The 13885-nt window shown below is 40.0% G+C and overlaps 1 long non-coding RNA gene across 7 annotated transcripts in view; it reads right to left on the bottom strand.

The window, feature by feature from the left end:
• Positions 1-13885, bottom strand: part of LOC110259527 (uncharacterized) — a 384785-nt gene that overhangs the window by 164388 nt on the left and 206512 nt on the right. Inside the window, exons 4-6 of one of the 7 annotated variants that reach the window (XR_014838969.1) lie at positions 12223-12313; positions 11399-11455; positions 4681-4825 (exon numbers count right to left, since the gene is read on the bottom strand). The exons of the other annotated variants lie outside the window; for them this stretch is intronic. This is a non-coding gene — a long non-coding RNA (uncharacterized LOC110259527). The remainder of the gene's footprint in view (positions 1-4680; positions 4826-11398; positions 11456-12222; positions 12314-13885) is intronic. 7 annotated transcript variants of the gene reach the window in all.

Here is a 13885-nt window from a genome sequence, read left to right on the forward strand (position 1 = left end):
GGATCAGATAGATTCAGAGGCGAATTCTACTAACCATACAAGGGAGGAGTTCCCGTCGTGGCGCAGTGGTTAACGAATCTGACTAGGAACCATTAGGTTCCGGGTTCGATCCCTGCCCTTGCTCAGTGGGTTAACGATCCGGCGTTGCCGTGAGCTGTGGTGTAGGTTGCAGTCGTGGCTCGGATCCAGCGTTGCTGTGGCTCTGGTGTAGGCTGGCGGCTATAGTTCCGATTTGACCCCTAGCCTGGGAACATCCATATGCCGTGGGAGCAGCCCAAGAAATAGCAAAAAGACAAAAAAAAAAAATATATAAGGATTGTATACCAATCCTTCTTAAACTTTTCCAAAAGTTTAAAGATGAAGGAATACTCCCAAAGACATTCTATGAAGCCACCGCCACCCTAATACCAAAACCAGAGAAAGATACTACCAAAAAAGAAAACTATGGGCCAATATCTCTGATGAATATAGACGCAAAAATTCTCAACAAAATTTTAGCCAGCCAAATCCAACAACATGTAAAAAAGATCATACACCACAATCAAATGGGATTCATCCCAGGTGCACAAGGATGGTTCGTTCAACATATGCAAATCAAACAATGCCATACACCACATTCACAAAAGAAAAGTCAAAAACCACATGTTCATCTTAATAGATACAGAAAAAGCATTTGACAAAATCGAACATCCATTCATGATAAAAACTCTTACCAAGGTGGCTATAGAGGGAACATAGCTTAACATAATAAAAGCTATTTACAACAAACGCACAGCAAATGTAATACCCAATGGAGAACAGCGGAAAGCCTTGCCACTCAAATCTGGACCAAGACAAGGATGCCCACTCTCAGCACTATTATTCAACATAGTATTGGAAGTCCTAGCCACAGCAATCAGACAAACAAAAGAAATAAAAGGTATCCAGATTGGAAGAGAAGAGGCAAAACTGTCACTGTATGCAGATGACATGATACCATATATAGAAAACCCTAAGGATTCCACACAAAAACTACTTGAACTGATCAATGAATTCAACAAAGTAGGAGGATATAAGAATAACATTCAGAAATCAGTTGCATTTCTGTATACTAACAATGAAATATTAGAAAAGGAATACAGAAATATAATACCTTTCAAAATTACACCCCCAAAATTCAGACACCTAGGAATACACCTGACCAAGTAGGTAAAGGACTTAGATGCCAAAAACTATAAAATAGTAATCAAGGAAATTCAAGAAGATGTGAAGAAATGGAAAGACATTCCATGCTCCCGGGTTGGAACAATTAATGCTGTAAAAATGGCCATACTACCCAAAGCAATCTACAGTTTCAATGTAAGCCCTATCAAATTACTCATGACTTTTTTCACAGAACTACAACACACAATCTAAAATTTATAGAACCCATAAAAAACCCAGAATTGCCAAAGCAATCCTGAGGAACAAAAACCAAGTAGGAGGCATCTCTCTCCCAAACCCCAGGCAATATTACAAAGCCACAGTCATCACGACAGTATGGTACTGGTACCAAAACAGACAGACAGACCAATGGAACAGAATAGAGAACCCAGAAATAAACCCAGACACCTATGGTCAACTAACCTTTGACAAAGGAGGCAAGAACATAAAATGGGAAAAAGACAGTTTTTGCATCAAATATTGCTGGGAAAACTGGAAACTCGTATGTAAATCAATGAAACTGAAACACAGCCTCATGCCATGCACAAAAATAAACTTAAAATGGCTTAAAGACTTAAACATAAGATATGACATCATCAAACTCCTAGAAGAGAACATAGGCAAAACATTCTCTGACATAAACCATACAAAGTTTTTCTTAGGTCAGTCTCCCAAAGCAACAGAAATAAAAGCAAAAATAAACCAATGGGACCTAATCAAACAAACAAGTTTTGCACAGCAAAGGAAACCATAAAAAAGCAAACAAACAGAAAGAACCTATGTAATGGGAAAAAACAGTTTCAAGTGATGCAGTTGACAAGGGCTTAATCTCTAAAATATACAAACAACTTATATAACTCAACAGCAAAAAAGCCAACAACCCAATTGAAAAATGGGCAAAAGACCTGAATAGTCATTTCTCCAAGGAAGATATACAGATGGGCAATGAGCACATGAAAAAATTCTCAACATTACAAATTATTAGGGAAATGCAAATCAAAACTACTATGAGGTACCACTTCACACCTGTCAGAATGGCCATTATTAGTAAGTATACAAATACCAAACACTAGAGAAGGTGTGGAGAAAAGGGAATGCTACACTGTTGGTGGGAATGTAAATTGGTACACCACTATGGAAAAGAGCACAGAGGTACCTCAGCAAACTAAATATAGAACTACCTTATGACCCAGCAATCCCATCCTTGGGCATATGTCCAGACAAAACTTTTATTGAAAAAGATACATGTACCCCTATGTTCATTGCAGAATACACAATAGCCAAGACATGGAAACATCCTAAATGTCCATCAACAAATGAATGGATAAAGAATAGGTGGTGCATATACACAATGGAATAATACTCAGCCATAAAAAGAATAAAATAATGCCATTTGCAGCAACATGAATGATACCAGAGACTCTCATAATAAGTGAAGTAAGTCAAGAGAAAGACAAATACCATATGACGTCACATATCTAGAATCTAATATATGGCACAACTGAACATTTCCACAAAAAAGAAACTCACAGACTGGAAGAACAGACTTGTAGTTGCCAAGGGGGAGGGGGAGGGAGTGGGATGGACTGGGAGTCTGGGGTTAACAGATGCAAACTATTACATTTGGAGTGGATAAGCAATGAGATCCTGCCGCATAGCACAGAAAACTATATCTAGTCACTTGTGATGGAACATGATGGAGGGTAATGTGAGAAAAAGTATATGTATATTTATGTATGACTGGGTCATTCTTTTGTACAATATAAATCGATGGAACACTGTAAATCAACTATAATGGAAAAAAATCATAAAAAATATGGGCTACTAATAGAGCTTTAATAATGATAGCCTTGCTTTTCCCAATTAAAGCATTGTGACCTCTATGTATATTACTGTAAGTGCATGCCGCAATATGCATCTTGTCAGCCATGAACTGATGTTAAGTGCTATGCCATGAATTGCTATCAAGGAGTCACCTTGAGCAGTTAGTGATCTCTCCCTTATGTCAAAAGGTCCTTTGCAGGCAGCTGCTCACAGTAATGAGAGTGTGGCAGTGATGAAAGCCTGAGCACTGAAAGCAAGCCAAGAGAGCAGGGGTGAATGCAAGAATAAAGCAGAATTGGAAGCCAGGTATGTAAATGGTTCGTTCAAGTTCCTTGATCTTTGTGGGGAAAAAAGTGTTTTCACTCTGCCTTTTTCAGTGCAAGTTCAGGGTTTCATAGTTTCTTGGGCTCCTTTTGAGGTCTGCCATAGCTTAAGTGAATAAAATAGAAAATGAGCAGGGTTTATGCTAGATTCCAGCAGAAAGGAGGCAGAACTTAGCACAGCACTGGGTGAATTTGCTGTGTTGAGGTTGGGGATTAGATCTTACCCACATGAGAGGAGTGTGTGAGAGAGAGTGTGTGTGTGTGTGTGAATTCACAATGAATCACTTGTAAACTTTCATTTTATTTTTGCATTCTGCCCCCTCCCCCCTCCATGTCTAGTCTACTATTTACTCTTCATTTTGGAAAATGACCATATAGGAGTTAGGACCATTCGAGAACTTACTGTTTTTTAATATCAAATATAAGATAGTCAATGGAGTCTAAAATGCATTGTCTTTTAAGCCATGAGTTTCCACAGTGATTTATTAAGTTAGCACATATTTCTTTTGATTTATACAATTCCACATAAGTGCTGTTATCACAATTATTATGGTGTTTAAATAGTTGGGACATGAGTATGTCTTAACCTGAAATTTTTTTCTTAATATTTGAGCTTCTATTGGTTTTTTATTCTTTTGTGTAATTAGGTGACTTAGTTGAAAACAGAATGCCACTAAATGAATTAAAAATAAGTACGAATACAAGATGAAATGGTTAGAAATTAATAAGGAATTGTCCCAAGATTGTAATATGTTTTGAAATTTATATTCAGTTACTTAAGAGTATTTGCTCTAAGAACCTACATTTGAAGAGAGTTGAAAGATCATAATTTTCATAATAATCATGCTTTTATATGTTGTCCCTTTCTTACCAAGCACTAAAAGTACTTTTGAAACACGGTAGCTGAATCAATAGGAGGAAGGGAGTGGGTCTGATTAATGCCTGACTTGAAAGGAAAACAGGTTAACAGGTTAGTAACGGGGACTCAAAAACACGAATAGTACAAAGCCAAGAGGGTGAAATGCTATCACTGCCTTCCTAAAACCAGAGAAAAACAACTGTATTTTATTATATTCATTAAACATTTTTGTGCATCTGCTGTGTGCAAATCTCTGAGCAAGGTGCAGTGGAGATAAACAATCAGAATCTTGGATGGTCTGTGATCTTAGGGAAGATGAGGATCTCCTGGTGCTCACACAGGTCAGACCACTGCTAACAGAATGGATGGGTTCTATGAGAATAGCTTTGCAGGGGGTCTGAATACAAAATTACCAGCTTCCAGGCTCCATCTGGAACTGCCGTATCACGATGCAAACTTTCCCCAGTAACCAAGTTCAAGGAAGAGTCCTACCTGTCGAGCCTCCATCTGGGAGAGCTCCTCTCGGTACATGCTTTTTCCTTCCATCCTTTTATTTATCAACACAACTCCTTAGCAAATTCTTGTTGAGTGTGGCAAGAAGTCGAGTGCTGACTGTTGAACCAGGTAGTACTAGGACCTGAGACCAGAGAAGTGAACCAGAAACCTTCATGATGCTCACATGCCAGTGAGGGAAATGGACATGCAGCAATTACCACACAACTCTTTAACTGTACCTGTACTAAGAGCTTCAAAGACTATCAATTGCAGGGTGGAGGGGGAAGGAAGGGACAACGAATCTTGTCTAGGAGAATCATGAAAACTTTTAAAGGAAGTAAAAATGGCCAAATCGAAGCCATAGGAGCTGGCTAGTGAAGAACAAGTTGAAGGGCAGGGAAGTGAAGAGACTGGGGTGTGGAATGCCCAGAAAAGTGAGACATTAGGCTGGGCAGCGTGCCTGTGTGGTGTGGGTACAGCGGAGGCTCTGGGGGAAGGCACAAATGGGGAAGAGTCTGGAGGGCCACTTGTGAGTTTCAACTTGATTCTTAGAGTAATAGGAGGCCTTGAGGGGTTTTCGGGGAAATGACCTGATATTCTTTGCATTCGAAAGGCTCTCTGGGCTGCAGTACAGAGGAAGGAGAGAAGGGGCCTGGATGAGGGAGGTGATGGAGACAAAGTTCAAAAAGCAGGACTGCTGACAGCCCTGAGCACAGTCTTCCACTCCCTTCTCCACCTTTAGGAAGAGCTCCTGTTCCGCTCGCAGGAGAGGGAGGCAGGGGAGAAAGCCGTCCTGCTGTGTCCACCCAGCAAAGAGGGTACCCCAACCCCTGGACCAGTTCTGGGGAGGCAGAACCTGTTGTTATTAGTCCTCATATATCTATGTCGCGTGGGGTCCAGCCATTAAGCTGACTCCCTCCAAGACACCGCAAGCCAAGAGGCAGGAATAAGTTCATGATTACACAGCATGATTACAACCCATTATGTCCACGTGGGGGGGGGGGGTGCATTTTGATGGCACTTTGATCCAGAGCACAGAATGGATAAACCCCACAAAATCTGAGAGTGGAATATAAACCCAGTGTGTTTTAGACACCCAGAGTGGTCTGTCAAAAGTAAAGGCAGAAAAGGTGAGTTTCTACTTTAGGTATCAGAAAAAAAATTTAAATGTGTGGTCTTTTTCAGTCTAGCCAACTGAAGGACTTCTGAGATCAAGTTTATTTAAATTCAGTTCCTAATTTGGTTTTGAATTGGAACTTGACGATTTGGATGGTCAGATTCACCAATCTGAGGAGCTGCTCTATTGGCACAAGTTCTCTGACACTGTAATCTGGCCCCTGGGTTTGTCTTTGTTAAAATAGTGCTAAAGACATGATTCAAAATGGTACAGAGTAGAAAGGAAAACTCAGGTAAACGATTAACGGATTAATCAGGCTCGGCGACCTGATTTGGAATGTACCCTTGGATCATGGAACTGCATCCCATATTCTATAACTAAGGAGATTTTGGAATGCTTGGAGTACATGGCATAAGAAAAATAATAGCTACCATGTGCTAAAGACAGACATTAGGCTATGTGCTTTATAAGACCCAACTTATTGACTCTTTATATAAACTTTATAATGTAAATGCCTTCATTATACTCATTTGACCAAGACAAATGAGGCCGAGTGAGAATAATTAATTTGCTTAAGATCACAGCTAATAATTGGCAAGGTCAGGATATGGTCTCAGGTCTAAGTCCAGGGTCTGCATCTAAATTACTGCCTTTGCTCTGTGCATCTGTGAAAGGCAAAATGAAGTCCCACAAATCACTTCTTAGCATTACCACCAGAAGTCTTCCTCTTTAGGGAAGTGGGGCCAATTACAGGTAGCAGCTAACATTATTTAATCTTCCCCTTTTGCTATACTAGTGAATTTCTTGATGATTTTTTTAACTTAAAAGAGTTTATCTTTTTTAGTTTGTACACTCATTTTAGGTTAACTAAAAGTTATCTAAATGCACTTGGCTTATATTAGGACTAGTATGTTCTTATAACCATTATAATTTCTACATTATAATGGGAACAGAAGAAATCTGGAGATAGCGTTAATGAAACCCAGAGCTTTTGACAACCATTAACGTGCATCATATTAGTAGAAGTGGGGGGAATTAAAAATTCTAGAGAAACATGTCAATTTAGATGAGGCTCTGAAAAGCTCAATTTTCTACTGAAAATTTTAATATATTATTATTTTGCCCAAATGTTTCCATTATGCCTGGAAAAGCTGTGACAGGAGTAAAAGGAAGAAGAAGCTGATTGACAGGTTCCCTGGAAACAAGTATAAGGGGGGTTGAGAAGAGAGAAGTTGGCATATTGGAAAAGGCAGACTTTGGAAGTGATTTAGCCCTCAGACCAAATCTCAGCTCAGACACTTAAGTATCTTGGTCTTGGGCAAGTATCTTACAATCTCCGAACTTTGATTTTCTTGTGTATAAAATAAGAAAACTATACCTACTTAATAGGGCTCATGTGAAGACTTAATGAGATGGCGGTAACATTACTGCTATTTGGTGACATTTTATTATATACCGGTTATTACTTATATCAATCATAAAAATAAAATAAAAACTGTAAAGTGTCAATATCTCCACTTCACAGATAAGTGGAATGAGGCTTAAAGAGGCTATTCTATTTGTCTAAGGTCACAGAGCTATTGAGGAAAGGAGCTCTGATGCTCCTGTGTCTGTTGTGGCTGCAAAGGCCATGCCAAACCCTGCGTGATAAACCGCTTCAGGGTCACAGTTTGAGATACCATTTAACAAATATTTCGTACTAGCCTGAGCTAAACGCTCTAGGTATGTTATTTCCATCATCAACAACTCGACAACTCTTCTTATCCCTACTTCACAGTCTAGGAAACCCAAGTCATTCGCCCAGTGTCACGATGGTAGGTATTGAACCTGAACTCCAAATCCAGACTTGTCTGATTTTAAAGCTATGCTATCCTGTTTTCTGTAATGCGTATATTAGGGTTGGGTCAGGGTTGGCATATTGGTGGTGGCACTTCTGGTTTTTATTGAGATGCTTTTGTTATCTCATCAACTTCCAACTCTACAGAACAGCTTGACACTAGTTGCCATAGAAGTGAGAAAGTGCTAAGGCTCCTCTGGCTATGCTAGGCCAAAATAATTCAGTTCTTTCCGTCACTCTTTAAAACCAAAGATTTTCCTTCCATCTCTTAATGGAGGCCCAGGCTCAGAATTGGGACACCTGATTATAAAGGCGCACGAAATGCTGACAACGCTGGTCAACATTTAGCATTCACAAAGTATGGAATGAGCGTCAGTGTACAGCTTCTATGCTTCCAGCCTCTTTTGGTGAAACCCAGAGGGAGGGCCTGATCCTTGCCTTGAAGAAGCTTACATGCCATATATTTATCCTCTGCTTGGGTCTTCTCCAAAAGGGTCACCTACAGTGCGCTAGGAAACATTGCTTTCAATAGGCTTAATGTGCCAATGGCCAGGGGGAGGCTGATGCAGAGGCCTTTTGATACCTTATGTTGTATCATAAAGATGACCTTCTATGGCTCATTGTATGGGTCTTCACGGGCACCAGGGCTTTAGGAAAGAAAAACTTAATGCTATGTTATATGTTAAGGGGAACTGTCCTTACCAGGTGACGGTGAAGGGGAGCATATGCTGGACTGAGAGAGTGGAGCCTTGGGTCTTCATCCCAACCCATCTTCTATCAGCTGTAGGACCCGGGACCAATACCTTCCCCTCCTTGGGCCTCAGTTTTGCCAATAGCAAAGTAAACTGATGACCAGAGGCCTTCTAAACTCACTTCCCAACTAATAAGGAAAGGGAACTTGCCCTTTTCTTCTGCGAAGATGTTCTTTTCGCCCTGTCACGGATGTGGTTGGATCCCTGCCGTGAGTCGATAATGGAAATTTTCACATACCCTGAACCTCCCAGCTTTTCCCTCCTGCCTGTGCATACCCTCTGTTACTGTCCGTACCGACACGGGTGCGAGTGTGACGCTGCCTGCAGTGCTGTAGTCACGTGGACAGCCTGCTTCAAAAGCACATTATTTGTCTAAATTCAAGCTTATTAGAAATTATGCTCATCCTCTCTTTTTTTATACGATGAGTCATTGCTCATTTGTGACAGGCAGCAATTGCGAATAGAAGTGAATTGAGAGCCGAAGTAGCAATAAGAAAGGCAAAATAACAGAAAGCCATTTTGTATGCTCTCTCAAATGAAACCGATATTTTAGAAGTGAGGTAACACAAGCTAAGTTAAAATCTTACTTTGAAAGAACAGGGAGTGTATAGCAAATCGAAAGCATAATGGGAAGTTCTTTGGCATTCATAATAAGCTTTGAGTAGGGAAACAGGAGCTAGTCTTTTTAAAGAAATGTTAACAGTTTATCACTGAAATATCTTTCTCATGATCCAAAATAATTACAAATACTTTGTCTTTTTGACCAATTATTCCTTAAAGTGATGATTCTTATTGTCAGTGCCTAACAGGTGGCGGTTCACTGCTGGTCCTCAGGCTCTTTGTCCTGACACCAGGCCTAGGATTCCCTCCACACAGTATTTCCCATACTTAATTCTTTCTGAAGGACTAATCTACAAAGAGGGCAGATTCCCAATACAAAGGCCCATTATATTCCCTGTCTTTCCTAGCACTTGTTTCTGGGTTTCAAAAAAAATTTTTTTGTCTTCTTTTTTTTTTTTTTTTAAGGGCCCCACCCATGGCATATGGAAATTCCCAGGCTAGGGGTCGAATCGGAGCTGTAGCCGCCAGCCTACGCCATAACCACAGCAATGCGAGATCCAAGCCACATCTGCGATCTACACCACAGCTCACGGCAACACAGGATCCTTAACCCACTGAGCAAGGTCAGGGATCGAACCCACATGCTAATGGATACCAGTCAGATTCATTTCTGCTGAGCAATGATGGGAACATCAAAAAAAATTGGGGGGGGGCACTCCATGGCATGCGGAGTTCCTGGGTTAGGGATCAGATCCAAGCCACAGTTGGGACCCAATCCACAGCTGGGGTAACGCTGGATCCTCACCCCACTGTGCTGGGCTGGGGATTGAACCTGCATGCCAGTACTACCAAGACAGTACCAACGATCCCACTGCACCACAGTGGGAATTCCTGGGTTTTGAAATTATGTCAGACTTTGATTTGACCAGTTCATTACTTGAGAGCATCTGATGACCACAGGCTTTGACAGATTCAGTAATGGATAGATTGATTATACCATATTAGAGTTAGTTCAGATTGCCCTAGACAGGAATATACAATCAATTCAATGGATTGAGAGATGTTCAGTGGGCCTGGTGAGTGACCTATTTCCGATTCTGCCAATATCATAAATGATTTGTAGAGAACAATCAACTTGCTATTAAAAAAGGCCTGCAGACACTATATTTTAAAATATCAATACTACTGAGGTCAGAGAATAAAATAAAACATGGAGTTCTCACTGTGGCCTAATAGGATTGGTGGCCTCTCTGGAACATGGGTGTTCCTCCCTGGAACAAAGAATATATATATTCTTTTTCTCACATTATCCTCCATCATGTCCCATCAAAGTGACTAGATATAGTTCCCTGTGATATACAGCAGGATCCCAGTGCCTATCCACTCCAAATGCAACAGTTAGCATCTACTAACCCCAAACTCCCACTCCCTCCCCGTCCAAGGTCCCCCTCTGTTCTCCAAGTCCATGAGTTTATTTTTTTTCTGTAGACAGTTTCATTTATGCCAATTATTAAAAAAAGAAAGGCAAATACCATATGATGTCACGTATCTGGAATCTAATAAATGGCTCAAAATACTCTTAACCTTTAGAACCCGCTCTCTTAGACTACACGCACGGACACACACACGCACACATGCACACACACAGCATTGGACCTAGTGACTGGGTCATTTTGCTGTAGAGCAGAAACTGACAGAACACTGTAAATCAACTGTAATAGAAAAAAAATCTTAGAAAAAAAGAGCATTTTTTTTTAGACCTAGCATTTCCTAAAGTCTAGATCCAAAGTGAGAAGGTGAGCAATTAAATAATTTCTTTGGATCAACTCAGTTGAATACCACTACATGGAATAAACAGAGAGTTAACAAAACCTATCCTGAATTACATACCAATTAAGGGATATCTTTATCACTTTAGATGAACACATTCATCATTTAGACTAAGAACCTCATTTTAGTGTGGCAAGACTCCTTTCAGTGCAAATATTTGCCTATGAATTTTGTAAGGTAGATTTAAACTCATCTGTAAGAAACTAACTACTAAGTCATATGTGGTTCATTATTCATTCCCCAAGCATTTGTTTTAATCAAGCATGTAGTCTATGGTTACATCCACCATGAGAAAGTAATAGAAGAACTAAAACCATTGAGACCACATGAGAAGGAGTGGAGTGTCCAGAGCCTTTCATAAATATTTATGGAGTTCTCAACTGTGCATGAGGCTTGCTTTCAATGTTAACCCCAGCGCGAAGATGAGCTGGATCATAATGCCACTGCACTCTGCATCAGTCAGATCACACTTGTAGAAAGGTGTACAGTTTTATGCTTTTTGCTTTGTGTCTGACCTGGGGATAAGAGATACATGTTTCATGAGGGATATGAAAGAAATTGGTGATGGGTGACAGTAAGCCCGAAAAGGAAGAGGAGTGGTGAAAATAAGGTACTAACCTCAAACTGCATGAAGTCAGGGACCACCTTTGTTTTATTCTCCTAGCTCCAGCCATCCTAGCATAAAATAAATATTCATCAATTTCCTGTGGAATGGGTTTTTGAGGGGAGATCAAGTTAGAGAGGGATTATATATATTTAGTACAACTCAGAGAAGTAGAGGTAGGAGTAAAGACAGAGTTTTTTAGCAATAAATTCTTAATAAAAGGAAGAAATTTTCTACACTGGCCCATAAGAGTAGAGGCTGCTTGTCAAGTGTCAAGTTTGTTAAAAGCAGAAATAAATATTCCACTAAATGTTGGGTAGTCATTGCCAAGACAATTTCTCTTTTGAATGTAAGATTTAACAAATTAAGTGCCAGTGTTCTATAATAGTCTAATTTAGCTACTTGACAATTTTTACATCAGTTATACTGATGGAGTTTGAGAAAACACATCTGCATATTTCTTTCAAATTTTCTTTTCAATATGTCTGTAAGAATCAAGCCTAATCACATACCTAAACAATCATGACTAGGTCACTTGATTTATATTTCAGGTGGTTCTCATTCTTAATGGAATTAGTATTTCTTTGACAAGTTCACAAGAGAAATCCAGCCTCAATACCTAGCCATAAAGACATGGGGTTAGGCTGTTTATTCCATGTGGTTAGAAATATCCTTCAATACTTAGCTACTACAGGGAGCTGATTCCCTCTCAAATGTGATTCACCTTTAAATTTCAACCTTCATCCTGATTTTCCACTGTGACCCTGTATAGACTGGCATTCATAGGGCAACCCAGACCATGATGCCTTACTGTGATGTGGGGCCAACAGCAGAGTACCTCCTACTGCTCTCGCAGCCACTTCTGGAGCAATAGAAAAGGTCCAGTGATGTCACGAGTCAACAAACAAAAGTACAATTGCCAGCTGGACCTGATGGGTGCAAAATAAAGGAGGAATTTGGCGAAGGGACCAAAATCTATAGTCCTGAATCTGATTGGTTAAGATTAGGCAGAATTGACCTTATTTTCATGACAGGAAAAAAAAAAAAAAAACAGACCAGTTAAAAAACTCTCTGCAGTTTGAACCCTGTTGCGAATAGTGCTGCAATGAACATGCAGGTGCATGTATTTTTTAAGGAGAGTTTTTTCCAGGTATATACCCAAAAGTGGGGTTGCTGGGTCATATGGTAGTTCCATGTATAGTTTTCTAAGGTACCTCCATACTGTTCTCCATAGTGGTTGTACTAGCTTACATTCCCACCAACAGATGCAGTTTTGATCCCTGGCCTCGCTGCAGTGTAGGTCAGACAGGACAGGGATCTTGTGTTGCTGTGGTTGTGGCACAGGCTGGCAACTGCAGGTCTGATTCGACCCCTAGCCTGGGAACTTCCAAATGCCTCAGGTGTGGGTCTAAAAGCTAAATAAGTAAATTAATAAATAAATAAATATTGGGGGATTCATGATGTGTCAATTCAATTTAATGTTAAATGTTTGCTCTTTAAAATTTCCCATGAGATTTCATAAAAAAGTATGCTTTGTTTGCTAAACAAATTATTGTGGGTAGAAATAGCATAACCGGGTGGGGGAAAAAGGGGGAAAAAATGAACATCTTTAGCCAGATGTCATCAAGAAGGTTTGATATACAAGGTAAACTGGTATGTTATGGAGAGGTTAACTTCTTCTCAAAAATGGTTTACTTTTTTTGTTTCCTTTTTCACATGTGTGATGCTACAAAAATATTAGAAATGTCTTTGCACAGCTAAAAAATAATAACATAAGAATCCAAGGAGCACCCATGTACTCACTACTCTGGTTAAAATACAGAATGTTAGCAAGACAACAAATGGCCCTATTGTACATTCTTACAATTATCAAGGTTTCTAGATATATTTTTTACAAGGATGGTTCAATTGCTATGTCAACTTTTTGTTCTTCGGGCATCCCTACAATCTAACTGATGGTAACTTTTTATCTGTCCAGAAAGGAGACAGACAATAAATCTTCCAGATAAAAAAATCCAAGTAAAAGCTAGGAACAGCCTTGGCAATTTCCTCAATAAAGATTTCTTCTTCTTTTCTCCTTTAGTCCATAATGAAATCGTTCTTGAATGCTTCCTTGCTGCTATGACAATTTGGAGCACTGCCCACCCCTCAACCCATTCAGAGCCCTATCTCTGTACCATTTATAGACTTGGGGGTGGAGGCTGTGTGCTAGTTTACCATCCTAGCCCCAGCACCCCATGGCACCTTGTAACAAGTATGGGCTCAGCGCATGCTAATTAAATGAAGGGCTGGCCTTCTCTGCTGTTGGTAAATCTTGCAGAAGTCCTTGTTCTTTATCGTCTCTTATACATCTTCCCTTCTGCCCTTTGTTCTTCCCACTCTCATTGCTTGTGTCTTAGGGATCACCCCTGGCACAGACCACAGGCTCGCCTTACCTTTAGAGTGCAGAATAATAAGTTGATAGCCTGATTTCTCATGGCTTCTCTTCCTTTACTGTTCTT

Source organism: Sus scrofa, chromosome 2, assembly GCF_054392235.1.
Source record: "Sus scrofa isolate SSC_HxYL_T2T_F1_AM1 chromosome 2, Sscrofa_HxYL_maternal_Yorkshire_Landrace_v2.0, whole genome shotgun sequence".
Taxonomy (NCBI): Eukaryota; Metazoa; Chordata; class Mammalia; order Artiodactyla; family Suidae; genus Sus; species Sus scrofa.